At 60.9% G+C, this 27,812-nt stretch overlaps 1 protein-coding gene across 1 annotated transcript in view; it reads left to right on the top strand.

Moving 5' to 3' along the window:
• The window catches only part of LOC142483923 (cell adhesion molecule CEACAM1-like), a 100,782-nt gene extending 74,906 nt beyond the window's left edge, over positions 1-25,876 (top strand). Inside the window, exon 10 of the mRNA XM_075583846.1 lies at positions 22,100-25,876. The gene's annotated coding sequence lies outside the window, so the exon portion shown is untranslated. The remainder of the gene's footprint in view (positions 1-22,099) is intronic.
• The last annotated feature ends 1,936 nt before the right edge of the window (positions 25,877-27,812 follow it).

Raw genomic sequence — 27,812 nt, 5'->3', positions numbered from 1 at the left:
GTCGGGATGGAGAGGTGCGGATCGTCGAGGAGCTAGCCGGGGTCGGGATGGAGAGGTGCGGATCGTCGAGGAGCTAGCCGGGGTCGGGATGGAGAGGTGCGGATCGTCGAGAAGCTAGCCGGGGTCGGGATGGAGAGGTGCGGATCGTCGAGGAGCTAGCCGGGGTCGGGATGGAGAGGTGCGGATCGTCGAGGAGCTAGCCGGGGTCGGGATGGAGAGGTGCGGATCGTCGAGGAGCTAGCCGGGGTCGGGATGGAGAGGTGCGGATCGTCGAGGAGCTAGCCGGGGTCGGGATGGAGAGGTGCGAATCGTCGAGGAGCTAGCCGGGGTCGGGATGGAGAGGTGCGGATCGTCGCGGAGCTAGCCGGGGTCGGGATGGAGAGGTGCGGATCGTCGCGGAGCTAGCCGGGGTCGGGATGGAGAGGTGCGGATCGTCGCGGAGCTAGCCGGGGTCGGGATGGAGAGGTGCGGATCGTCGCGGAGCTAGCCGGGGTCGGGATGGAGAGGTGCGGATCGTCGAGGAGCTAGCCGGGGTCGGGATGGAGAGGTGCGGATCGTCGAGGAGCTAGCCGGGGTCGGGATGGAGAGGTGCGGATCGTCGCGGAGCTAGCCGGGGTCGGGATGGAGAGGTGCGGATCGTCGAGGAGCTAGCCGGGGTCGGGATGGAGAGGTGCGGATCGTCGAGGAGCTAGCCGGGGTCGGGATGGAGAGGTGCGGATCGTCGAGGAGCTAGCCGGGGTCGGGATGGAGAGGTGCGGATCGTCGAGGAGCTAGCCGGGGTCGGGATGGAGAGGTGCGGATCGGCGTGGTACCTTGCCGGGGTCGGGAAGGAGAGGTGCGGATCGTCGCGGAGCTAGCCGGGGTCGGGATGGAGAGGTGCGGATCGGCGAGGAGCTAGCCGGGGTCGGGATGGAGAGGTGCGGATCGTCGCGGAGCTAGCCGAGGTCGGGATGGAGAGGTGCGGATCGTCGAGGAGCTAGCCGGGGTCGGGTTGGAGAGGTGCGGATCGTCGAGGAGCTAGCCGGGGTCGGGATGGAGAGGTGCGGATCGTCGCGGAGCTAGCCGGGGTCGGGATGGAGAGGTGCGGATCGGCGAGGAGCTAGCCGGGGTCGGGATGGAGAGGTGCGGATCGTCGAGGAGCTAGCCGGGGTCAGGATGGAGAGGTGCGGATCGTCGAGGAGCTAGCCGGGGTCGGGATGGAGAGGTGCGGATCGTCGAGGAGCTAGCCGGGGTCGGGATGGAGAGGTGCGGATCGTTGAGGAGCTAGCCGGGGTCGGGATGGAGAGGTGCGGATCGTCGAGGAGCTAGCCGGGGTCGGGATGGAGAGGTGCGGATCGTCGAGGAGCTAGCCGGGGTCGGGATGGAGAGGTGCGGATCGTCGAGGAGCTAGCCGGGGTCGGGATGGAGAGGTGCGGATCGTCGAGGAGCTAGCCGGGGTCGGGATGGAGAGGTGTGGATCGTCGAGGAGCTAGCCGGGGTCGGGATGGAGAGGTGCGGATCGTCGAGGAGCTAGCCGGGGTCGGGATGGAGAGGTGCGGATCGTCGAGGAGCTAGCCGGGGTCGGGATGGAGAGGTGCGGATCGTCGCGGAGCTAGCCGGGGTCGGGATGGAGAGGTGCGGATCGTCGCGGAGCTAGCCGGGGTCGGGATGGAGAGATGCGGATCGTCGCGGAGCTAGCCGGGGTCGGGATGGAGAGATGCGGATCGTCGAGGAGCTAGCCGGGGTCGGGATGGAGAGGTGCGGATCGTCGAGGAGCTAGCCGGGGTCGGGATGGAGAGGTGCGGATCGTCGCGGAGCTAGCCGGGGTCAGGATGGAGAGGTGCGGATCGTCGAGGAGCTAGCCGGGGTCGGGAAGGAGAGGTGCGGATCGTCGAGGAGCTAGCCGGGGTCGGGATGGAGAGGTGCGGATCGTCGAGGAGCTAGCCGGGGTCGGGATGGAGAGGTGCGGATCGTCGAGGAGCTAGCCGGGGTCGGGGTGGAGAGGTGCGGATCGTCGAGGAGCTAGCCGGGGTCGGGATGGAGAGGTGCGGATCGTCGCGGAGCTAGCCGGGGTCGGGATGGAGAGGTGCGGATTGTCGAGGAGCTAGCCGGGGTCGGGATGGAGAGGTGCGGATTGTCGAGGAGCTAGCCGGGGTCGGGATGGAGAGGTGCGGATCGTCGCGGAGCTAGCCGGGGTCGGGATGGAGAGGTGCGGATCGTCGAGGAGCTAGCCGGGGTCGGGATGGAGAGGTGCGGATCGTCGAGGAGCTAGCCGGGGTCGGGATGGAGAGGTGCGGATCGTCGAGGAGCTAGCCGGGGTCGGGATGGAGAGGTGCGGATCGTCGAGGAGCTAGCCGGGGTCGGGATGGAGAGGTGCGGATCGTCGAGGAGCTAGCCGGGGTCAGGATGGAGAGGTGCGGATCGTCGAGGAGCTAGCCGGGGTCGGGATGGAGAGGTGCGGATCGTCGCGGAGCTAGCCGGGGTCGGGATGGAGAGGTGCGGATCGTCGCGGAGCTAGCCGGGGTCGGGATGGAGAGGTGCGGATCGTCGAGGAGCTAGCCGGGGTCGGGATGGAGAGGTGCGGATCGTCGAGGAGCTAGCCGGGGTCGGGATGGAGAGGTGCGGATCGTCGAGGAGCTAGCCGGGGTCGGGATGGAGAGGTGCGGATCGTCGAGGAGCTAGCCGGGGTCGGGATGGAGAGGTGCGGATCGTCGAGGAGCTAGCCGGGGTCGGGATGGAGAGGTGCGGATCGTCGAGGAGCTAGCCGGGGTCGGGATGGAGAGGTGCGGATCGTCGAGGAGCTAGCCGGGGTCGGGATGGAGAGGTGCGGATCGTCGAGGAGCTAGCCGGGGTCGGGATGGAGAGGTGCGGATCGTCGAGGAGCTAGCCGGGGTCGGGATGGAGAGGTGCGAATCGTCGAGGAGCTAGCCGGGGTCGGGATGGAGAGATGCGGATCGTCGAGGAGCTAGCCGGGGTCGGGATGGAGAGATGCGGATCGTCGAGGAGCTAGCCGGGGTCGGGATGGAGAGGTGCGGATCGTCGCGGAGCTAGCCGGGGTCGGGATGGAGAGGTGCGGATCGTCGAGGAGCTAGCCGGGGTCGGGATGGAGAGGTGCGGATCGTCGCGGAGCTAGCCGGGGTCGGGATAGAGAGGTGCGGATCGTCGAGGAGCTAGCCGGGGTCGGGATGGAGAGGTGCGGATCGTCGAGGAGCTAGCCGGGGTCGGGATGGAGAGGTGCGGATCGTCGAGGAGCTAGCCGGGGTCGGGGTGGAGAGGTGCGGATCGTCGAGGAGCTAGCCGGGGTCGGGATGGAGAGGTGCGGATCGTCGAGAAGCTAGCCGGGGTCGGGATGGAGAGGTGCGGATCGTCGAGGAGCTAGCCGGGGTCGGGATGGAGAGGTGCGGATCGTCGAGGAGCTAGCCGGGGTCGGGATGGAGAGGTGCGGATCGTCGAGAAGCTAGCCGGGGTCGGGATGGAGAGGTGCGGATCGTCGAGGAGCTAGCCGGGGTCGGGATGGAGAGGTGCGGATCGTCGCGGAGCTAGCCAGGGTCGGGATGGAGAGGTGCGGATCGTCGAGGAGCTAGCCGGGGTCGGGATGGAGAGGTGCGGATCGTCGCGGAGCTAGCCGGGGTCGGGATGGAGAGGTGCGGATCGTCGAGGAGCTAGCCGGGGTCGGGATGGAGAGGTGCGGATCGTCGAGGAGCTAGCCGGGGTCGGGATGGAGAGGTGCGGATCGTCGAGGAGCTAGCCGGGGTCGGGATGGAGAGGTGCGGATCGTCGAGGAGCTAGCCGGGGTCGGGATGGAGAGGTGCGGATCGTCGAGGAGCTAGCCGGGGTCGGGATGGAGAGGTGCGGATCGTCGCGGAGCTAGCCGGGGTCGGGATGGAGAGGTGCGGATCGTCGAGGAGCTAGCCGGGGTCGGGATGGAGAGGTGCGGATCGTCGAGGAGCTAGCCGGGGTCGGGATGGAGAGGTGCGGATCGTCGAGGAGCTAGCCGGGGTCGGGATGGAGAGGTGCGGATCGTCGAGGAGCTAGCCGGGGTCGGGATGGAGAGGTGCGGATCGTCGCGGAGCTAGCCGGGGTCGGGATGGAGAGGTGCGGATCGTCGCGGAGCTAGCCGGGGTCGGGATGGAGAGGTGCGGATCGTCGAGGAGCTAGCCGGGGTCGGGATGGAGAGGTGCGGATCGTCGAGGAGCTAGCCGGGGTCGGGATGGAGAGGTGCGGATCGTCGAGGAGCTAGCCGGGGTCGGGATGGAGAGGTGCGGATCGTCGAGGAGCTAGCCGGGGTCGGGATGGAGAGGTGCGGATCGTCGAGAAGCTAGCCGGGGTCGGGATGGAGAGGTGCGGATCGTCGAGGAGCTAGCCGGGGTCGGGATGGAGAGGTGCGGATCGTCGAGGAGCTAGCCGGGGTCGGGATGGAGAGGTGCGGATCGTCGAGGAGCTAGCCGGGGTCGGGATGGAGAGGTGCGGATCGTCGAGGAGCTAGCCGGGGTCGGGATGGAGAGGTGCGGATCGTCGAGGAGCTAGCCGGGGTCGGGATGGAGAGGTGCGGATCGTCGAGAAGCTAGCCGGGGTCGGGATGGAGAGGTGCGGATCGTCGCGGAGCTAGCCGGGGTCGGGATGGAGAGGTGCGGATCGTCGAGGAGCTAGCCGGGGTCGGGATGGAGAGGTGCGGATCGTCGAGAAGCTAGCCGGGGTCGGGATGGAGAGGTGCGGATCGTCGAGGAGCTAGCCGGGGTCGGGATGGAGAGGTGCGGATCGTCGAGGAGCTAGCCGGGGTCGGGATGGAGAGGTGCGGATCGTCGCGGAGCTAGCCGGGGTCGGGATGGAGAGGTGCGGATCGTCGAGGAGCTAGCCGGGGTCGGGATGGAGAGGTGCGGATCGTCGAGGAGCTAGCCGGGGTCGGGATGGAGAGGTGCGGATCGTCGAGGAGCTAGCCGGGGTCGGGATGGAGAGGTGCGGATCGTCGAGAAGCTAGCCGGGGTCGGGATGGAGAGGTGCGGATCGTCGAGGAGCTAGCCGGGGTCGGGATGGAGAGGTGCGGATCGTCGAGGAGCTAGCCGGGGTCGGGATGGAGAGGTGCGGATCGTCGAGGAGCTAGCCGGGGTCGGGATGGAGAGGTGCGGATCGTCGAGGAGCTAGCCGGGGTCGGGATGGAGAGGTGCGGATCGTCGAGAAGCTAGCCGGGGTCGGGATGGAGAGGTGCGGATCGTCGCGGAGCTAGCCGGGGTCGGGATGGAGAGGTGCGGATCGTCGAGGAGCTAGCCGGGGTCGGGATGGAGAGGTGCGGATCGTCGAGAAGCTAGCCGGGGTCGGGATGGAGAGGTGCGGATCGTCGAGGAGCTAGCCGGGGTCGGGATGGAGAGGTGCGGATCGTCGAGGAGCTAGCCGGGGTCGGGATGGAGAGGTGCGGATCGTCGAGGAGCTAGCCGGGGTCGGGATGGAGAGGTGCGGATCGTCGAGGAGCTAGCCGGGGTCGGGATGGAGAGGTGCGGATCGTCGCGGAGCTAGCCGGGGTCGGGATGGAGAGGTGCGGATCGTCGAGGAGCTAGCCGGGGTCGGGATGGAGAGGTGCGGATCGTCGAGGAGCTAGCCGGGGTCGGGATGGAGAGGTGCGGATCGTCGCGGAGCTAGCCGGGGTCGGGATGGAGAGGTGCGGATCGTCGCGGAGCTAGCCGGGGTCGGGATGGAGAGGTGCGGATCGTCGCGGAGCTAGCCGGGGTCGGGATGGAGAGGTGCGGATCGTCGAGGAGCTAGCCGGGGTCGGGATGGAGAGGTGCGGATCGTCGAGGAGCTAGCCGGGGTCGGGATGGAGAGGTGCGGATCGTCGCGGAGCTAGCCGGGGTCGGGATGGAGAGGTGCGGATCGTCGAGGAGCTAGCCGGGGTCGGGATGGAGAGGTGCGGATCGTCGAGGAGCTAGCCGGGGTCGGGATGGAGAGGTGCGGATCGTCGAGGAGCTAGCCGGGGTCGGGATGGAGAGGTGCGGATCGTCGAGGAGCTAGCCGGGGTCGGGATGGAGAGGTGCGGATCGGCGTGGTACCTTGCCGGGGTCGGGAAGGAGAGGTGCGGATCGTCGCGGAGCTAGCCGGGGTCGGGATGGAGAGGTGCGGATCGGCGAGGAGCTAGCCGGGGTCGGGATGGAGAGGTGCGGATCGTCGCGGAGCTAGCCGAGGTCGGGATGGAGAGGTGCGGATCGTCGAGGAGCTAGCCGGGGTCGGGTTGGAGAGGTGCGGATCGTCGAGGAGCTAGCCGGGGTCGGGATGGAGAGGTGCGGATCGTCGCGGAGCTAGCCGGGGTCGGGGTGGAGAGGTGCGGATCGGCGAGGAGCTAGCCGGGGTCGGGATGGAGAGGTGCGGATCGTCGAGGAGCTAGCCGGGGTCAGGATGGAGAGGTGCGGATCGTCGAGGAGCTAGCCGGGGTCGGGATGGAGAGGTGCGGATCGTCGAGGAGCTAGCCGGGGTCGGGATGGAGAGGTGCGGATCGTTGAGGAGCTAGCCGGGGTCGGGATGGAGAGGTGCGGATCGTCGAGGAGCTAGCCGGGGTCGGGATGGAGAGGTGCGGATCGTCGAGGAGCTAGCCGGGGTCGGGATGGAGAGGTGCGGATCGTCGAGGAGCTAGCCGGGGTCGGGATGGAGAGGTGCGGATCGTCGAGGAGCTAGCCGGGGTCGGGGTGGAGAGGTGCGGATCGTCGAGGAGCTAGCCGGGGTCGGGATGGAGAGGTGCGGATCGTCGAGGAGCTAGCCGGGGTCGGGATGGAGAGGTGCGGATCGTCGCGGAGCTAGCCGGGGTCGGGATGGAGAGGTGCGGATCGTCGCGGAGCTAGCCGGGGTCGGGATGGAGAGATGCGGATCGTCGCGGAGCTAGCCGGGGTCGGGATGGAGAGATGCGGATCGTCGAGGAGCTAGCCGGGGTCGGGATGGAGAGGTGCGGATCGTCGAGGAGCTAGCCGGGGTCGGGATGGAGAGGTGCGGATCGTCGCGGAGCTAGCCGGGGTCAGGATGGAGAGGTGCGGATCGTCGAGGAGCTAGCCGGGGTCGGGAAGGAGAGGTGCGGATCGTCGAGGAGCTAGCCGGGGTCGGGATGGAGAGGTGCGGATCGTCGAGGAGCTAGCCGGGGTCGGGATGGAGAGGTGCGGATCGTCGAGGAGCTAGCCGGGGTCGGGGTGGAGAGGTGCGGATCGTCGAGGAGCTAGCCGGGGTCGGGATGGAGAGGTGCGGATCGTCGCGGAGCTAGCCGGGGTCGGGATGGAGAGGTGCGGATTGTCGAGGAGCTAGCCGGGGTCGGGATGGAGAGGTGCGGATTGTCGAGGAGCTAGCCGGGGTCGGGATGGAGAGGTGCGGATCGTCGCGGAGCTAGCCGGGGTCGGGATGGAGAGGTGCGGATCGTCGAGGAGCTAGCCGGGGTCGGGATGGAGAGGTGCGGATTGTCGAGAAGCTAGCCGGGGTCGGGATGGAGAGGTGCGGATCGTCGAGGAGCTAGCCGGGGTCGGGATGGAGAGGTGCGGATCGTCGAGGAGCTAGCCGGGGTCGGGATGGAGAGGTGCGGATCGTCGAGGAGCTAGCCGGGGTCGGGATGGAGAGGTGCGGATCGTCGAGGAGCTAGCCGGGGTCGGGATGGAGAGGTGCGGATCGTCGAGGAGCTAGCCGGGGTCGGGATGGAGAGGTGCGGATCGTCGAGGAGCTAGCCGGGGTCAGGATGGAGAGGTGCGGATCGTCGAGGAGCTAGCCGGGGTCGGGATGGAGAGGTGCGGATCGTCGCGGAGCTAGCCGGGGTCGGGATGGAGAGGTGCGGATCGTCGAGGAGCTAGCCGGGGTCGGGATGGAGAGGTGCGGATCGTCGAGGAGCTAGCCGGGGTCGGGATGGAGAGGTGCGGATCGTCGAGGAGCTAGCCGGGGTCGGGATGGAGAGGTGCGGATCGTCGAGGAGCTAGCCGGGGTCGGGATGGAGAGGTGCGGATCGTCGAGGAGCTAGCCGGGGTCGGGATGGAGAGGTGCGAATCGTCGAGGAGCTAGCCGGGGTCGGGATGGAGAGATGCGGATCGTCGAGGAGCTAGCCGGGGTCGGGATGGAGAGATGCGGATCGTCGAGGAGCTAGCCGGGGTCGGGATGGAGAGGTGCGGATCGTCGCGGAGCTAGCCGGGGTCGGGATGGAGAGGTGCGGATCGTCGAGGAGCTAGCCGGGGTCGGGATGGAGAGATGCGGATCGTCGCGGAGCTAGCCGGGGTCGGGATAGAGAGGTGCGGATCGTCGAGGAGCTAGCCGGGGTCGGGATGGAGAGGTGCGGATCGTCGAGGAGCTAGCCGGGGTCGGGATGGAGAGGTGCGGATCGTCGAGGAGCTAGCCGGGGTCGGGGTGGAGAGGTGCGGATCGTCGAGGAGCTAGCCGGGGTCGGGATGGAGAGGTGCGGATCGTCGAGGAGCTAGCCGGGGTCGGGATGGAGAGGTGCGGATCGTCGCGGAGCTAGCCGGGGTCGGGATGGAGAGGTGCGGATCGTCGCGGAGCTAGCCGGGGTCGGGATGGAGAGATGCGGATCGTCGCGGAGCTAGCCGGGGTCGGGATGGAGAGATGCGGATCGTCGAGGAGCTAGCCGGGGTCGGGATGGAGAGGTGCGGATCGTCGAGGAGCTAGCCGGGGTCGGGATGGAGAGGTGCGGATCGTCGAGGAGCTAGCCGGGGTCGGGATGGAGAGGTGCGGATCGTCGAGGAGCTAGCCGGGGTCGGGATGGAGAGGTGCGGATCGTCGATGAGCTAGCCGGGGTCAGTATTGGAGAGGTGCGGATCGTCGCGGAGCTAGCCGGGGTCAGGATGGAGAGGTGCGGATCGTCGAGGAGCTAGCCGGGGTCGGGATGGAGAGATGCGGATCGTCGAGGAGCTAGCCGGGGTCGGGATGGAGAGGTGCGGATCGTCGATGAGCTAGCCGGGGTCAGTATTGGAGAGGTGCGGATCGTCGCGGAGCTAGCCGGGGTCGGGATGGAGAGGTGCGGATCGTCGAGGAGCTAGCCGGGGTCGGGATGGAGAGGTGCGGATCGTCGAGGAGCTAGCCGGGGTCGGGATGGAGAGGTGCGGATCGTCGCGGAGCTAGCCGGGGTCGGGATTTAGAGGTGCGGATCGTCGAGAAGCTAGCCGGGGTCGGGATGGAGAGATGCGGATCGTCGAGGAGCTAGCCGGGGTCGGGATGGAGAGGTGCTGATCGTCGAGGAGCTAGCCGGGGTCGGGATGGAGAGATGCGGATCGTCGAGGAGCTAGCCGGGGTCGGGATGGAGAGGTGCGGATCGTCGAGGAGCTAGCCGGGGTCGGGATGGAGAGGTGCGGATCGTCGAGGAGCTAGCCGGGGTCGGGATGGAGAGGTGCGGATTGTCGAGGAGCTAGCCGGGGTCGGGATGGAGAGGTGCGGATCGTCGAGGAGCTAGCCGGGGTCGGGATGGAGAGGTGCGGATCGTCGAGGAGCTAGCCGGGGTCGGGATGGAGAGGTGCGGATCGTCGAGGAGCTAGCCGGGGTCGGGATGGAGAGGTGCGGATCGTCGAGGAGCTAGCCGGGGTCGGGATGGAGAGGTGCGGATCGTCGAGGAGCTAGCCGGGGTCGGGATGGAGAGGTGCGGATCGTCATGGTACCTTTCCGGGGTCGGGATGGAGAGGTGCGGATCGTCGAGGAGCTAGCCGGGGTCGGGATGGAGAGGTACGGATCGTCGAGGAGCTAGCCGGGGTCGGGATGGAGAGGTACGGATCGTCGAGGAGCTAGCCGGGGTCGGGATGGAGAGGTGCGGATCGTCGAGGAGCTAGCCGGGGTCGGGATGGAGAGGTGCAGATCGTCGAGGAGCTAGCCGGGGTCGGGATGGAGAGGTGCGGATCGTCGAGGAGCTAGCCGGGGTCGGGATGGAGAGGTGCGGATCGTCGAGGAGCTAGCCGGGGTCGGGATGGAGAGGTGCGGATCGTCGCGGAGCTAGCCGGGGTCGGGATGGAGAGGTGTGGATCGTCGCGGAGCTAGCCGGGGTCGGGATGGAGAGGTGCGGATCGTCGAGGAGCTAGCCGGGGTCGGGATGGAGAGGTGCGGATCGTCGAGGAGCTAGCCGGGGTCGGGATGGAGAGGTGCGGATCGTCGAGGAGCTAGCCGGGGTCGGGATGGAGAGGTGCGGATCGTTGAGGAGCTAGCCGGGGTCGGGATGGAGAGGTGCGGATCGTCGAGGAGCTAGCCGGGGTCGGGATGGAGAGGTGCGGATCGTCGAGGAGCTAGCCGGGGTCGGGATGGAGAGGTGCGGATCGTCGAGGAGCTAGCCGGGGTCGGGGTGGAGAGGTGCGGATCGTCGAGGAGCTAGCCGGGGTCGGGGTGGAGAGGTGCGGATCGGCGAGGAGCTAGCCGGGGTCGGGATGGAGAGGTGCGGATCGTCGCGGAGCTAGCCGGGGTCGGGATGGAGAGATGCGGATCGTCGCGGAGCTAGCCGGGGTCGGGATGGAGAGATGCGGATCGTCGAGGAGCTAGCCGGGGTCGGGATGGAGAGGTGCGGATCGTCGAGGAGCTAGCCGGGGTCGGGATGGAGAGGTGCGGATCGTCGCGGAGCTAGCCGGGGTCAGGATGGAGAGGTGCGGATCGTCGAGGAGCTAGCCGGGGTCGGGAAGGAGAGATGCGGATCGTCGAGGAGCTAGCCGGGGTCGGGATGGAGAGGTGCGGATCGTCGCGGAGCTAGCCGGGGTCGGGATGGAGAGGTGCGGATCGTCGCGGAGCTAGCCGGGGTCGGGATGGAGAGGTGCGGATCGTCGCGGAGCTAGCCGGGGTCGGGATGGAGAGGTGCGGATCGTCGCGGAGCTAGCCGGGGTCGGGATGGAGAGGTGCGGATCGTCGAGGAGCTAGCCGGGGTCGGGATGGAGAGGTGCAGATCGTCGAGGAGCTAGCCGGGGTCGGGATGGAGAGGTGCGGATTGTCGAGGAGCTAGCCGGGGTCGGGATGGAGAGGTGCGGATCGTCGAGGAGCTAGCCGGGGTCGGGATGGAGAGGTGCGGATCGTCGAGGAGCTAGCCGGGGTCGGGATGGAGAGGTGCGGATCGTCGAGGAGCTAGCCGGGGTTGGGATGGAGAGGTGCGGATCGTCGAGGAGCTAGCCGGGGTCGGGATGGAGAGGTGCGGATCGTCGAGGAGCTAGCCGGGGTCGGGATGGAGAGGTGCGGATTGTCGAGGAGCTAGCCGGGGTCGGGATGGAGAGGTGCGGATCGTCGCGGAGCTAGCCGGGGTCGGGATGGAGAGGTGCGGATCGTCGAGGAGCTAGCCGGGGTCGGGATGGAGAGGTGCGGATCGTCGAGGAGCTAGCCGGGGTCGGGATGGAGAGGTGCGGATCGTCGAGGAGCTAGCCGGGGTTGGGATGGAGAGGTGCGGATCGTCGAGGAGCTAGCCGGGGTCGGGATGGAGAGGTGCGGATCGTCGCGGAGCTAGCCGGGGTCGGGATGGAGAGGTGCGGATCGTCGAGGAGCTAGCCGGGGTCGGGATGGAGAGGTGCGGATCGTCGAGGAGCTAGCCGGGGTCGGGATGGAGAGATGCGGATCGTCGAGGAGCTAGCCGGGGTCGGGATGGAGAGGTGCGGATCGTCGAGGAGCTAGCCGGGGTCGGGGTGGAGAGGTGCGGATCGTCGAGGAGCTAGCCGGGGTCGGGATGGAGAGGTGCGGATCGTCGAGGAGCTAGCCGGGGTCGGGATGGAGAGGTGCGGATCGTCGAGGAGCTAGCCGGGGTCGGGATGGAGAGGTGCGGATCGTCGAGGAGCTAGCCGGGGTCGGGATGGAGAGGTGCGGATCGTCGCGGAGCTAGCCGGGGTCGGGATGGAGAGGTGCGGATCGTCGCGGAGCTAGCCGGGGTCGGGATGGAGAGGTGCGGATCGTCGCGGAGCTAGCCGGGGTCGGGATGGAGAGGTGCGGATCGTCGAGGAGCTAGCCGGGGTCGGGATGGAGAGGTGCGGATCGTCGAGGAGCTAGCCGGGGTCGGGATGGAGAGGTGCGAATCGTCGAGGAGCTAGCCGGGGTCGGGATGGAGAGGTGCGGATCGTCGCGGAGCTAGCCGGGGTCGGGATGGAGAGGTGCGGATCGTCGAGGAGCTAGCCGGGGTCGGGATGGAGAGGTGCGGATCGTCGAGGAGCTAGCCGGGGTCGGGATGGAGAGGTGCGGATCGTCGAGGAGCTAGCCGGGGTCGGGATGGAGAGGTGCGGATCGTCGAGGAGCTAGCCGGGGTCGGGATGGAGAGGTGCGGATCGTCGCGGAGCTAGCCGGGGTCGGGATGGAGAGGTGCGGATCGTCGAGAAGCTAGCCGGGGTCGGGATGGAGAGGTGCGGATCGTCGCGGAGCTAGCCGGGGTCGGGGTGGAGAGGTGCGGATCGTCGCGGAGCTAGCCGGGGTCGGGGTGGAGAGGTGCGGATCGTCGAGGAGCTAGCCGGGGTCGGGATGGAGAGGTGCGGATCGTCGAGGAGCTAGCCGGGGTCGGGATGGAGAGGTGCGGATCGTCGAGGAGCTAGCCGGGGTCGGGATGGAGAGGTGCGGATCGTCGAGGAGCTAGCCGGGGTCGGGATGGAGAGGTGCGGATCGTCGCGGAGCTAGCCGGGGTCGGGATGGAGAGGTGCGAATCGTCGAGGAGCTAGCCGGGGTCGGGATGGAGAGGTGCGAATCGTCGAGGAGCTAGCCGGGGTCGGGATGGAGAGGTGCGGATCGTCGAGGAGCTAGCCGGGGTCGGGATGGAGAGGTGCGGATCGTCGCGGAGCTAGCCGGGGTCGGGATGGAGAGGTGCGGATCGTCGAGGAGCTAGCCGGGGTCGGGATGGAGAGGTGCGGATCGTCGAGGAGCTAGCCGGGGTCGGGATGGAGAGGTGCGAATCGTCGAGGAGCTAGCCGGGGTCGGGATGGAGAGGTGCGGATCGTCGAGGAGCTAGCCGGGGTCGGGATGGAGAGGTGCGGATCGTCGAGGAGCTAGCCGGGGTCGGGATGGAGAGGTGCGGATCGTCGAGGAGCTAGCCGGGGTCGGGATGGAGAGGTGCGAATCGTCGAGGAGCTAGCCGGGGTCGGGATGGAGAGGTGCGGATTGTCGAGGAGCTAGCCGGGGTCGGGATGGAGAGATGCGGATCGTCGAGGAGCTAGCCAGGGTCGGGATGGAGAGGTGCGGATCGTCGAGGAGCTAGCCGGGGTCGGGATGGAGAGGTGCGGATCGTCGCGGAGCTAGCCGGGGTCGGGATGGAGAGGTGCGGATCGTCGAGGAGCTAGCCGGGGTCGGGATGGAGAGATGCGGATCGTCGAGGAGCTAGCCGGGGTCGGGATGGAGAGGTGCGGATCGTCGCGGAGCTAGCCGGGGTCGGGATGGAGAGGTGCGGATCGTCGAGGAGCTAGCCGGGGTCGGGATGGAGAGGTGCGGATCGTCGAGGAGCTAGCCGGGGTCGGGATGGAGAGGTGCGGATCGTCGAGGAGCTAGCCGGGGTCGGGATGGAGAGGTGCGGATCGTCGAGGAGCTAGCCGGGGTCGGGATGGAGAGGTGCGGATCGTCGAGGAGCTAGCCGGGGTCGGGATGGAGAGGTGCGGATCGTCGAGGAGCTAGCCGGGGTCGGGATGGAGAGGTGCGGATCGTCGAGGAGCTAGCCGGGGTCGGGATGGAGAGGTGCGGATCGTCGCGGAGCTAGCCGGGGTCGGGATGGAGAGGTGCGGATCGTCGAGGAGCTAGCCGGGGTCGGGATGGAGAGGTGCGGATCGTCGAGGAGCTAGCCGGGGTCGGGATGGAGAGGTGCGGATCGGCGCGGAGCTAGCCGGGGTCGGGATGGAGAGGTGCGGATCGTCGAGGAGCTAGCCGGGGTCGGGGTGGAGAGGTGCGGATCGTCGAGGAGCTAGCCGGGGTCGGGATGGAGAGGTGCGGATCGTCGAGGAGCTAGCCGGGGTCGGGATGGAGAGGTGCGGATCGTCGCGGAGCTAGCCGGGGTCGGGATGGAGAGGTGCGGATCGTCGAGGAGCTAGCCGGGGTCGGGATGGAGAGGTGCGGATCGTCGCGGAGCTAGCCGGGGTCGGGATGGAGAGGTGCGGATCGTCGCGGAGCTAGCCGGGGTCGGGATGGAGAGGTGCGGATCGTCGCGGAGCTTGCCGGGGTCGGGATGGAGAGGTGCGGATCGTCGCGGAGCTAGCCGGGGTCGGGATGGAGAGGTGCGGATCGTCGAGGAGCTAGCCGGGGTCGGGATGGAGAGGTGCGGATCGGCGTGGTACCTTGCCGGGGTCGGGATGGAGAGGTGCGGATCGGCGTGGTACCTTGCCGGGGTCGGGATGGAGAGGTGCGGATCGTCGAGGAGCTAGCCGGGGTCGGGATGGAGAGATGCGGATCGTCGCGGAGCTAGCCGGGGTCGGGATGGAGAGGTGCGGATCGTCGCGGAGCTAGCCGGGGTCGGGATGGAGAGGTACGGATTGTCGAGAAGCTAGCCGGGGTCGGGATGGAGAGGTACGGATTGTCGAGGAGCTAGCCGGGGTCGGGATGGAGAGGTGCGGATCGTCGAGGAGCTAGCCGGGGTCGGGATGGAGAGGTGCGGATCGTCGAGGAGCTAGCCGGGGTCGGGATGGAGAGGTGCGGATCGTCGCGGAGCTAGCCGGGGTCGGGATGGAGAGGTGCGGATCGTCGAGGAGCTAGCCGGGGTCGGGATGGAGAGGTGCGGATCGTCGAGGAGCTAGCCGGGGTCGGGATGGAGAGGTGCGGATCGTCGAGGAGCTAGCCGGGGTCGGGATGGAGAGGTGCGGATCGTCGAGGAGCTAGCCGGGGTCGGGATGGAGAGGTGCGGATCGTCGAGGAGCTAGCCGGGGTCGGGAAGGAGAGGTGCGGATCGGCGAGGAGCTAGCCGGGGTCGGGATGGAGAGGTGCGGATCGTCGAGGAGCTAGCCGGGGTCGGGATGGAGAGGTGCGGATCGTCGAGGAGCTAGCCGGGGTCGGGATGGAGAGGTGCGGATCGTCGCGGAGCTAGCCGGGGTCGGGATGGAGAGGTGCGGATCGTCGAGGAGCTAGCCGGGGTCGGGATGGAGAGGTGCGGATCGTCGAGGAGCTAGCCGGGGTCGGGATGGAGAGGTGCGGATCGTCGCGGAGCTAGCCGGGTCGGGATGGAGAGGTGCGGATCGTCGAGGAGCTAGCCGGGGTCGGGATAGAGAGGTGCGGATCGTCGCGGAGCTAGCCGGGGTCGGGATGGAGAGGTGCGGATCGTCGAGGAGCTAGCCGGGGTCGGGATGGAGAGGTGCGGATCGTCGAGGAGCTAGCCGGGGTCGGGATGGAGAGGTGCGGATCGTCGAGGAGCTAGCCGGGGTCGGGATGGAGAGGTGCGGATCGTCGAGGAGCTAGCCGGGGTCGGGATGGAGAGGTGCGGATCGTCGAGGAGCTAGCCGGGGTCGGGTTGGAGAGGTGCGGATCGTCGCGGAGCTAGCCGGGGTCGGGATGGAGAGGTGCGGATCGTCGCGGAGCTAGCCGGGGTCGGGATGGAGAGGTGCGGATCGTCGAGGAGCTAGCCGGGGTCGGGATGGAGAGGTGCGGATCGTTGAGGAGCTAGCCGGGGTCGGGATGGAGAGGTGCGGATCGTCGCGGAGCTAGCCGGGGTCGGGATGGAGAGGTGCGGATCGTCGAGGAGCTAGCCGGGGTCGGGATGGAGAGGTGCGGATCGTCGAGGAGCTAGCCGGGGTCGGGATGGAGAGGTGCGGATCGGCGAGGAGCTAGCCGGGGTCGGGATGGAGAGATGCGGATCGTCGCGGAGCTAGCCTGGGTCGGGATGGAGAGGTGCGGATCGTCGAGGAGCTAGCCGGGGTCGGGATGGAGAGGTGCGGATCGTCGCGGAGCTAGCCTGGGTCGGGATGGAGAGGTGCGGATCGGCGAGGAGCTAGCCGGGGTCGGGATGGAGAGGTGCGGATCGTCGAGGAGCTAGCCGGGGTCGGGATGGAGAGGTGCGGATCGTCGAGGAGCTAGCCGGGGTCGGGATGGAGAGGTGCGGATCGTCGAGGAGCTAGCCTGGGTCGGGATGGAGAGGTGCGGATCGTCGAGGAGCTAGCCGGGGTCGGGATGGAGAGGTGCGGATCGTCGCGGAGCTAGCCGGGGTCGGGATGGAGAGGTGCGGATCGTCGAGGAGCTAGCCGGGGTCGGGATGGAGAGGTGCGGATCGTCGAGGAGCTAGCCGGGGTCGGGATGGAGAGGTGCGGATCGTCGAGGAGCTAGCCGGGGTCGGGATGGAGAGGTGCGGATCGTCGAGGAGCTAGCCGGGGTCAGGATGGAGAGGTGCGGATCGTCGAGGAGCTAGCCGGGGTCGGGATGGAGAGGTGCGGATCGTCGCGGAGCTAGCCGGGGTCAGGATGGAGAGGTGCGGATCGTCGAGGAGCTAGCCGGGGTCGGGATGGAGAGGTGCGGATCGGCGAGGAGCTAGCCTGGGTCGGGATGGAGAGGTGCGGATCGTCGCGGAGCTAGCCGGGGTCGGGATGGAGAGGTGCGGATCGTCGAGGAGCTAGCCGGGGTCGGGATGGAGAGGTGCGGATCGTCGAGGAGCTAGCCGGGGTCGGGATGGAGAGGTGCGGATCGTCGAGGAGCTAGCCGGGGTCGGGATGGAGAGGTGCGGATCGGCGAGGAGCTAGCCTGGGTCGGGATGGAGAGGTGCGGATCGTCGCGGAGCTAGCCGGGGTCGGGATGGAGAGGTGCGGATCGTCGCGGAGCTAGCCGGGGTCGGGATGGAGAGGTGCGGATCGTCGAGGAGCTAGCCGGGGTCGGGATGGAGAGGTGCGGATCGTCGCGGAGCTAGCCGGGGTCGGGGTGGAGAGGTGCGGATCGTCGAGGAGCTAGCCGGGGTCGGGGTGGAGAGGTGCGGATCGTCGAGGAGCTAGCCGGGGTCGGGATGGAGAGGTGCGGATCGTCGCGGAGCTAGCCGGGGTCGGGATGGAGAGGTGCGGATCGTCGAGGAGCTAGCCGGGGTCGGGATGGAGAGGTGCGGATCGTCGAGGAGCTAACCGGGGTCGGGATGGAGAGGTGCGGATCGTCGCGGAGCTAGCCGGGGTCGGGATGGAGAGGTGCGGATCGTCGAGGAGCTAGCCGGGGTCGGGATGGAGAGGTGCGGATCGTCGAGGAGCTAGCCGGGGTCGGGATGGAGAGGTGCGGATTGTCGAGGAGCTAGCCGGGGTCGGGATGGAGAGGTGCGGATCGTCGAGGAGCTAGCCGGGGTCGGGATGGAGAGGTGCGGATTGTCGAGGAGCTAGCCGGGGTCGGGATGGAGAGATGCGGATCGTCGAGGAGCTAGCCAGGGTCGGGATGGAGAGGTGCGGATCGTCGAGGAGCTAGCCGGGGTCGGGATGGAGAGGTGCGGATCGTCGCGGAGCTAGCCGGGGTCGGGATGGAGAGGTGCGGATCGTCGAGGAGCTAGCCGGGGTCGGGATGGAGAGATGCGGATCGTCGAGGAGCTAGCCGGGGTCGGGATGGAGAGGTGCGGATCGTCGCGGAGCTAGCCGGGGTCGGGATGGAGAGGTGCGGATCGTCGAGGAGCTAGCCGGGGTCGGGATGGAGAGGTGCGGATCGTCGAGGAGCTAGCCGGGGTCGGGATGGAGAGGTGCGGATCGTCGAGGAGCTAGCCGGGGTCGGGATGGAGAGGTGCGGATCGTCGAGGAGCTAGCCGGGGTCGGGATGGAGAGGTGCGGATCGTCGAGGAGCTAGCCGGGGTCGGGATGGAGAGGTGCGGATCGTCGAGGAGCTAGCCGGGGTCGGGATGGAGAGGTGCGGATCGTCGCGGAGCTAGCCGGGGTCGGGATGGAGAGGTGCGGATCGTCGAGGAGCTAGCCGGGGTCGGGATGGAGAGGTGCGGATCGTCGAGGAGCTAGCCGGGGTCGGGATGGAGAGGTGCGGATCGTCGAGGAGCTAGCCGGGGTCGGGATGGAGAGGTGCGGATCGTCGCGGAGCTAGCCGGGGTCGGGATGGAGAGGTGCGGATCGTCGAGGAGCTAGCCGGGGTCGGGATGGAGAGGTGCGGATCGTCGAGGAGCTAGCCGGGGTCGGGATGGAGAGGTGCGGATCGTCGAGGAGCTAGCCGGGGTCGGGATGGAGAGGTGCGGATCGTCGCGGAGCTAGCCGGGGTCGGGATGGAGAGGTGCGGATCGTCGAGGAGCTAGCCGGGGTCGGGATGGAGAGGTGCGGATCGTCGAGGAGCTAGCCTGGGTCGGGATGGAGAGGTGCGGATCGTCGAGGAGCTAGCCGGGGTCGGGATGGAGAGGTGCGGATCGTCGAGGAGCTAGCCGGGGTCGGGATGGAGAGGTGCGGATCGTCGCGGAGCTAGCCGGGGTCGGGATGGAGAGGTGCGGATGGTCGTACATAGCTGAGGTCAGGAGAACAGAAGAGTGGAGTCCAGAGGAAAATCTAATGTCAGGAACAAGGATCTGGAAGCACGACAAGACTGTGGAGGCGAGACAGCAGTGAACACTTCGCACGTAGGAAGGTTTATGCTCAGCCAATTTGCCAGTGTGGCAGCTGAGCATATAAAGGGAGATTGTCCAATGAGAGGAGAGCATACTCAGTAGTATGCCTGGCTGTGGTTGGCTGGACAGAATCAGCACAGGTGTATACTAGGCAGAGGAATTAGCAACAGGTGTAGTATAGGCAAAGGAGCGAGGAAGATTCTGCGCATGTGTGCGAGTGCCGTGCATAGCGAGTGTGCGCTGCGTGACGGTGGTGTCACCGCGCGAGTGTAGCCTGGAGGCGGGGACGGCATTTTGTGCAGAGTGTGGTCTGCGTGCTCCCCTAGATGGAATGCTTGTATTCGCCGACAGGCGGGATGTGCTACAGGAGGCGGGAGAAGCGGAACACTCGGTCGCGGGTTGGGGTAAGCGCGGAGCGCGCTGAGCATCACAGATCCTGACATTACCCCACCCCCTCCCTTCAGGAGCGACCTCCGGGCGACTCAGGGATGGCTTGTGTGAATACTTGGCATAGAATAGCCGGACAAGTCTGGGGGCGTGAAAACGGTGGCGAGGAACCCAGGAGCGTTCCTCCGGTCCGAAACCCTTGTACGGTCCACTGGACCTTGTACTCTTGTTGGCCCTGTATGAGGGCAGGAGTAGTAGACGAGGAAGGATTGGAAAGCGGGGGTCCTGGACAGCTGGCTTCAAAAGGGATACGTGGAAGACAGAGGGAATCCTCATAGATGGAGGAAGCCGTAGCCGGTATGCGACCGGGTTGACTTTTTCCGTGATGGTATACGGACGGCGCCAGTTTCCGCGTAGGGAACCTTGAACTTGATGTTCGAACTCTTGGGTCTTTCTTCGATGACGGTCCGCTTGTGCCTTTTGTCTGGTAGTTGCCTTTTTGAGGTTCTCCTGGATCCCTCTCCATAAATTCGGAAGACTATGGATTCTGTCATCTGCTGCTGGTACCCCAGAAGTAGTGATGGGTAGAGGTAATGGGTGAAACCCATAATTAACTAAGAAGGGCGACTCAGTGGTGGATTCATTGCGCAAATTGTTAAGTGTGAACTTAGCCCTAGGAGATCAGACCAGTCGTCCTGAGTGTCCGAAACGAAACACCGGATATACTGCTCCAGAGATTGGTTGGTTCGCTCAGTCTGGCCGTTTGTTTCGGGATGATACCCTGAAGAAAATGTAGCGCTATCCCTAGTTGCTGGCAGAAGGAGAGCCAGAACTTGGATACGAACTATGACCCTCTATCAGAGACTACGACCAATGGTACCCCGTGGAGGCGAAAGATTTCTTTGATGAAGATGTCTGCCAATTTGGGAGAGTTGAGGAGATCTTTCAATGGAATTAAATGAGATTGCTTTGAGAAACGGTCTACCACAACTAAGATGGTGTTCATCCCTTTAAATATTGGCAGTTCGACTATGAAGTCCATGAACCAGTGTGTCCATGGATGGCCCGGGATGGGCAGCGGTCGAAGGAGTCCTGGCGGTTTATCCCGGGGAGTCTTATGTCGAGCACACAGCAATGAATTCTTTGATGTCCTTTTGCATGCTGGGCCACCAAAAGGTCCATTCCACAAGCTCGGTGGTCCTTCTAGCACCTGGGTGACCTGAAGACTTCATAGAGTGACCCCATTCAAGGACCTTCTTCCGATGAGGTAGTGATGTAAACAATCGCCCATCAGGAACTACGAGACCCTCAGGGATGTGAGATTGCTTTTGTACAATGTCTCTCAAGGTATCAAAAGAGTTGGCGGAGAGAATATATTTGGAGGGAAGAATGGGTTCCTGCTTATCCTCGGTTTTGTCATCCACAAGAAACAGATGGGAAAGAGCATCGGCTTTGATATTGTTAGAACCCGGAAGAAAAGAGATAATAATATTAAAACGGGAAAAGAAAAGCGACCCCCCCGGCTTGACGAGCCCCTAAGCGTCGAGCACCCTCGATATAGAGCAAATTCTTGTGGTCAGTGAGAATAGTGATCGGGTTCTCTGTACCTTCCAACAGATGTCTCCATTTCTCCAGGGCTAACTTGATTGCTAGGAGTTCCCGGTTACCCACGTCATCAGTTTGTTCCGCTGGAGACATTTTTTTCGAGAAAAAGGTACAGGGGTGGAGTCTGGCTTGAGGTTTCCTTCTCTGAGAGAGAATTGCACCGGCCCCGAAATCTGACATATCTACCTCCAAGGTGAATGGTAGCTTGGGATCCGGATGTATGAGGATAGGTGCAGAACTGACGGCGGTTTTCAAGTGATCAAAAGCTTGGATAGCTGCCGGCGACCATGAAGTAGGATCCGCACCTTTCTTAGTTAAAGCTGTGATGGGAACTACCGCAGAGGAGACATTTTGATCGATATAATTGCCCCCCGACCCGGTATCCAGAAAGGCCATAGCAGAAGTGTGGAAGCCCTCGCCAGTAAGCGTAACAGGAAGCAGGATCCTGGCAGGCCGCTGTTTAACTGTGATAGGGGATGTAGAAAGTGTTCCCAATGTGATTCCCCTGGACCTCATTGGGAGTTGACGTTTCCCGACTTGTGGGGACAAAAGAGTACCTGATGTCCGGGATTGCCACAGTAGAGACAGAGACCGGCGTTGCATCAATGCTGTTTCTCACTGGAAGACAACTTGTTACCCCCAAGTTGCATAGGCTCTGGGATATCTGGCGTAGGGGTTCAGCTGTACCGGCATGGGAAGAAGGAATCCTCGGAGTAAGCTGCCGATGACGGGGTCTTTCTGTTCTCCTCTCTTGCAGACGTTGATCAACACGAATACATATGGCGATGAGTTCCTCGAGATTAGTGTGACGTCCATGTGCAGCGACCTCATCCTTTAAAATCTCCGTAAGACCTTGCCAGAAGGCGGCTGCTAACGCCTCGTTATTCCATCCGGTCTCGGCGGCGATAGTGCGGAACTCCAAAGCGTATCTGGCCACGGATCGGCTTCCCTGAGAAATATGAACAAGAAAGGAAGCGGCAGTTACCTTGCGGCCAGGCGTATCGAGGACTCTGCGGAATTCCCGGGTAAATTGTGCGATATCCTGGGTGAGATCCGATCTTCGTTCCCAGATGGGGGAAGCCCAGGCCAGGGCATCATCGGTGAGTAGCGATATAATGTACGCCACCTGGATCTTTGAGAAATGAATTGAGAAGGCATAAGTTCGAACTGTATGAAACATTGATTCAGAAAACCCCGGCACCCATGGGGGTCGCCACCAAATCTGTTGGGTGTGGGAAGTCGGGGTTCAGATGAGGGAGACATAGGCATAGAAGCAATAGTTGCAGCAGAAAGCCCCAAAGGGACAAGACTAGGAGGAGGAGTTTGTACCCGGTCAGAAAGGGACATAAGAAAAATACAGAGATTCTGGGGAATAGTGCAACATTTGGTGCGAGAAATTTTTGGGATAAGAAACGTGTGTGCGTGCGTGCGCGCGCGTGTGTGTGATATTGCCCCATGTCTGTGCGTGCGCGCGTGTGTGTGATATTGCCCCATGTCTGTGCGTGCGCGCGTGTGTGTGATATTGCCCCATGTCTGTGCGTGCGCGCGTGTGTGTGATATTGCCCCATGTCTGTGCGTGCGCGCGTGTGTGTGATATTGCCCCATGTCTGTGTCTGTGTGCGTGTGTGTGCGTGTGCGTGTGTGTGATATTGCCACCATGTCTGTCCTCCATCTTTACTTGTTCCACTTGGAAAGTTTCCTGAGATGTTTCTGTATTATTAGGCTCGGAGGATGGGAAGCAGAGAGGCTGCAGGGACCTGCAGAGCGTCGCACCATTAACCTCTTCCCTGCTCGTGGGACCTGCAGAGCGTCGCACCATTAACCTCTTCCCTGCTCGTGGGACCTGCAGTGCGTCACACCATTAACCTCTTCCCTGCTCGTGGGACCTGCAGAGCGTCGCACTATTAACCTCTTCCCTGCTCGTGGGACCTGCAGAGCATCGCACTATTAACCTCTTCCCTGCTCGTGGGACCTGCAGAGCGTCGCATCATTAACCTCTTCCCTGCTCGTGGGACCTGCAGAGCGTCACACCATTAACCTCTTCCCTGCTCGTGGGACCTGCAGAGCGTCACACTATTAACCTCTTCCCTGCTCGTGGGACTGCAGAGCGTCGCACTATTAACCTCTTCCCTGCTCGTGGGACCTGCAGAGCGTCGCACTATTAACCTCTTTCCTGCTCGTGGGACCTGCAGAGCATCGCACCATTAACCTCTTCCCTGCTCGTGGGACCTGCAGAGCGTCGCACTATTAACCTCTTCCCTGCTCGTGGGACCTGCAGAGCGTCACACTATTAACCTCTTCCCTGCTCGTGGGACCTGCAGAGCGTCGCATCATTAACCTCTTCCCTGCTCGTGGGACCTGCAGAGCGTCACACCATTAACCTCTTCCCTGCTTGTGGAACCTGCAGAGCGTCACACCATTAACCTCTTCCCTGCTCGTGGGACCTGCAGAGCATCGCACTATTAACCTCTTCCCTGCTCGTGGGACCTGCAGAGCGTCACACCATTAACCTCTTCCCTGCTTGTGGAACCTGCAGAGCGTCACACCATTAACCTCTTCCCTGCTCGTGGGACCTGCAGAGCATCGCACTATTAACCTCTTCCCTGCTCGTGGGACCTGCAGAGCGTCACACCATTAACCTCTTCCCTGCTCGTGGGACCTGCAGAGCGTCGCACTATTAACCTCTTCCCTGCTCGTGGGACCTGCAGAGCGTCACACCATTAACCTCTTCCCTGCTCGTGGGACCTGCAGAGCGTCGCACTATTAACCTCTTCCCTGCTCGTGGGACCTGCAGAGCATCACACCATTAACCTCTTCCCTGCTCGTGGGACCTGCAGAGCGTCGCACCATTAACCTCTTCCCTGCTCGTGGGACCTGCAGAGCGTCGCACTATTAACCTCTTCCCTGCTCATGGGACCTGCAGAGCGTCGCACTATTAACCTCTTCCCTGCTCGTGGGACCTGCAGAGCATCGCACTATTAACCTCTTCCCTGCTCGTGGGACCTGCAGAGCGTCGCACCATTAACCTCTTCCCTGCTCGTGGGACCTGCAGAGCGTCGCACTTTACAGATCTTCATACACTAGGGAGAAGCTTGTGGGGAGCGCAGATGTCACCATATGTGGATGTAGCCCATCCCCCCCCCCTCCCCCCAGACACAGATCGTGCCTCTAAGGTGTATTGAGGGCTGGCTACATGTGTATGGTGATGCATACCTGCTTGGTACAGGAGGGCCTGAGTCTCCCGCGGTGGTATGGGGGATAACAGGGCCAGGCTTCTGGGGTATATGCCTCCATTCTTTAGTGGTTGTGGTGCAGCGCCTCCATTCTCTGGCGAAACCTAGGGGATAGGTTGGAATCTTCCCAGAGAAGCCCGGGTCCCAGGGCGAGAGATTCCAATCTCACACACACAGTCTCTTTATAAAACAGCAATGTCTTTATTGTCTTTTCTCAGTGATGCAGCACACAGCAGCAGTTCATGGGCAATATAAGTCACGGCAGTACACAGGTATCTGACCTCTTCTCCTTTTTCCTCCAGGATTTGTACCCCTGCAGGATGGCTGTAATGGGGCCTCAATACCCCTAACTCCACCTGAAGGTAGGCCCTCTGGGTGAGGCTAGATCTCTCCCATCACCCCCTCAGCAAGGTGAGGGGCATTGGTCCACTATAGCTGTATCAGCTCTACTCAGATGGGCTCTGAGTTCTTCTCTCCTGTCTCCTCCAAATGTACTCAGCTCTCTCTCTCTGAAATGTGCAGCTCACATACTCCTCTCATCAGCTCCCAGGACAGACTGGACTATCTGTCACATTCTCCTCTCTCATCAGACTCACGACCTCCACACTCCAGCTACTGACTCTCCAACAACTCTCACAGAACTCCACAGCAACTGACCCAGACACACACAGGAGCAGCCCACTAAATAGATACAGCCCTGCCCCTTATGATGTCAGCAGGACCTCCCCTCTGTCTTAGGCCTGCCACAGAGTCAGGGCTATCACTCAAGGCAGGGCTTGGTGGGGTGTTAATAATAATCCTCTACTTCAGCATATGTAGGGATCGTCTCCAGTACTCGGATAGATTTCTTATTACACCTCCGGAGGCCTTTCCCCACTGTTACGGCACTGGAAAGGTTAAGGTGGACGAGCGGCTCGGAGGAGAAATAATTGAGTCTGACACCAATGAGCGTTGTCAAAAACTTCTCCTGTTTATTAAAGATTTTCAGTCAGGTTATATAGCTAAGCAAGTGAGCGAGTATACGTGCAGAAAACTTACTTCCCATTTTCTAACATTAACTCCTTATCTAAAAGTCACACTAGTCTGTCTTTGAATGAAGTCATAAATTCTGACTCGAGACTTGAGACACTAAAATGCTGAGATAGTACAATGTGACATTGTGTACTATATGTGTCCAGACTTCCTGCTTTTACAGAAACTGCCATCTGAACACATACTAGGCACTCAGCCAACATATATGGGCATATGTAGGGCAAAGGTGAACAACAGAATGGCTATATGATTATTACAATACAACTTGACATTATTAATGAATATGGAGTACCCCCTATAAAATACACATTATCATGGGGGGAAAACCCATGATTACTACTGGCGCCTGCCCTTACCAGGGCTTACTCCAGTAGGAGAAGGATTGGTAGCCCCCTATTTCTTACAGGGGCTACATGGGGAAAGAAATACATATAGTGTAGTATGTTCTACAATTTCAACAGTCAATTTAAAGAATCACGATTGGGAACTCACACTTTCCCAGTCAGAGATCAGCGGTGGAGATAGTAATGGAGACTTGAGCAGTGTGAAGTATCAGGAATCAGCAGCATAATCCCTCAATGTGAAAAGATAACACACTTAGTGCAACATCTTATGTTCCAGTAAATTATTTATCAGAGGCAATAGGTATTGCACTTACATTAGGCACAATGTGCATAGACACGTAACAATAGTGATGCGCAGCTTGTGTATGCCTCCAGCCCTGCTCCCAAGGTAGCGTCGCGTCACTTCCGGTCGGTCCGTCGCGTCACTTCCGGTTGCGATCGATCGCGAAGATGGAGTCACCAAGGAGAGGGGAAGATGCTGGATACACTTCTCAGGCTGCTGCAGGTTCAACTCAACGCGTTTCGCTGGCTTGGCAGCTTCGTCAGGAGTTCAATCTGTGGCATTACACTTCAGAATATATATATATACCCCTATAAGGTTCTCATTGGATAGAGGGATAATTCACCACTTCCTATTTGTTGGACTAGACACTCGTGATTGGCTAATGGGCGGGAATATTATTTCGTCCTAATCTAATAGTATAATTCACCCATACCACTGCTGTATCTGCCTTGTATCTCCTAGATTATTAGTTTAACGTGCTATTAAGTGGTTAAATATCTAGATCAGATGACAGACAGTCGTCAAATTTATTTTAATTTTGGTTACACCTACATTATCGTTAATATATGTTTTATGTAATGTCAATAAAGGTTATATTTTATATGTATGTGGTGTGCATTTAAGTGAATTCTATTCTGAGTACACTGCCTTGTGTGCTCCCACTTTTCCTGATTCACTTCAGTTCACAATTTTGCACCCACCTGATAATTATCGAATTTTCATTAAATTAGTATGGCCCTTAGTTGATCACTCCCTATCCCTCTCTTTGTTTTTTAATCTAATAGTATAATACATAACACAATATCTTTAATTATATAATATAAAATAGTTTCCCAAAAAACACTTAAAAAACACATAAATAATACAAAAAATCTTAACTAATACTACCTAATACACCATAAAGCTAACTAATAATGATAAATAACCGGTTATAATGATTCCAAAATGACTGATAGCTATATACTGGGTGTAACTATATCTGAGCTATTATTCAATGTGTAACACTCAAAGAAACGCCTATCAAGGGAATGAAACAGGAAAAGGGCGATGCAGGGGGAAAAGGGGAGCAAAAAATATAATTAGTACAACTTTTCTGATTATATGCATATACATAAGTAAATATATTAAAAAGATAGCCATATATATATAAAATACATATATATATATATATATATATATATATATATATATATATATATATATATATATAAAATACATATATATATATATATATATATATATATAAATGTATAAAAAATAATGTAATATATAAAAATGATGTACTGTAATATATAAAAATGTATAAAAAATGTATAAAAAAACATTAATATATAATAAGCTGATAAGAAAAGCATGATAAGATAAGCACACACACACACACACACACATATATATATACTGTATACACACACATCTCCATCACCCTCAAAGTTAATATGAGGGATCAGATATGATGAGATATGATATGATCAATGTAATGAGCACTGGAAATAACTAAAAACCATTAATAATTCATTCTAAAGAAAGAAAGCTGAAACACACAGTGTACGAAAAGTATCTAAATAAAAGCACCAGTCTCTGTATCTGCATTAAGGCCTGCAGGACTTAACGTTTTCAAACGGTCAATCCACAATGTTTCCCTCTTTATTAGTTCTTTTGTACGGTCACCACCTCTCCAATTAAGGGGGACATGTTCAGTACCCTAATAGTAATATCCTTGGGATTGGATGAATGGAAGAGGTTACAATGTTTTGGGACACTGTGTGTATCTAACTTACGTCTTATATTTCCTATATGCTCCAGTGCTCTGACTTTCAGAGCGCGGGCAGTTTGTCCTGTATACTGGAAGCCGCAGGTACATTGCAGTAAATAAACAACAAAATTCGAGTTGCAATTGATTAATTGTTTTATTTTAAATGCCTCATTTGTAATATTAGATTTAAAAGTATCTTTTAGTCCTTTACAGCAAACATCGCAGACTTTACAATTGCCACATGTATAGAAGCCCTTTGGGAGTTTTAGCCAGTTAGTATCCTTTGTGTCCTCTCTCTTACTTTTCAGGACACTTGGCGCTAGTTTTTGTGTTAAATTTCTAGCTTTGGTAAAAACAATATTAGGCCTCGCTGGTATTGCACTTCCCAAAATAGGGTCATTCTGCAGAATGTGCCAATGCTTATTTAAAGCATGTTTCATTTTACTTGCTTCGCTGTTATATTGGGTCATAAAACAGGTCGTAAAGTCTTATTTTGCTTTTTGTTGCTGTTAGGAGGTTTTATTAAAAGTTTCCTGTCAAGCATGTCTATTTTCGATTTAGCTTCTCTGATATTTGCATGACTATATTTATTTTCAATAAATTTATTTTTTAGTACTTCTGATTGTAGTAAAACAGAAATATATGAGGAACAATTTCTTTTTATCCTCATAAATTGGCCATAAGGGACATTAGAAATCCACCTCGGGTGATGGCAACTGCTGTTTAGTATATAATTGTTGCTATCTACCGATTTAAACAATGTTTTCGTTAAAATCTTATTTTCTTCAAT

This window comes from Ascaphus truei, unplaced genomic scaffold (assembly GCF_040206685.1).
Source record: "Ascaphus truei isolate aAscTru1 unplaced genomic scaffold, aAscTru1.hap1 HAP1_SCAFFOLD_394, whole genome shotgun sequence".
In the NCBI taxonomy this organism is placed as follows: domain Eukaryota; kingdom Metazoa; phylum Chordata; class Amphibia; order Anura; family Ascaphidae; genus Ascaphus; species Ascaphus truei.
This window is presented reverse-complemented; position numbering and strand designations above follow the sequence as displayed.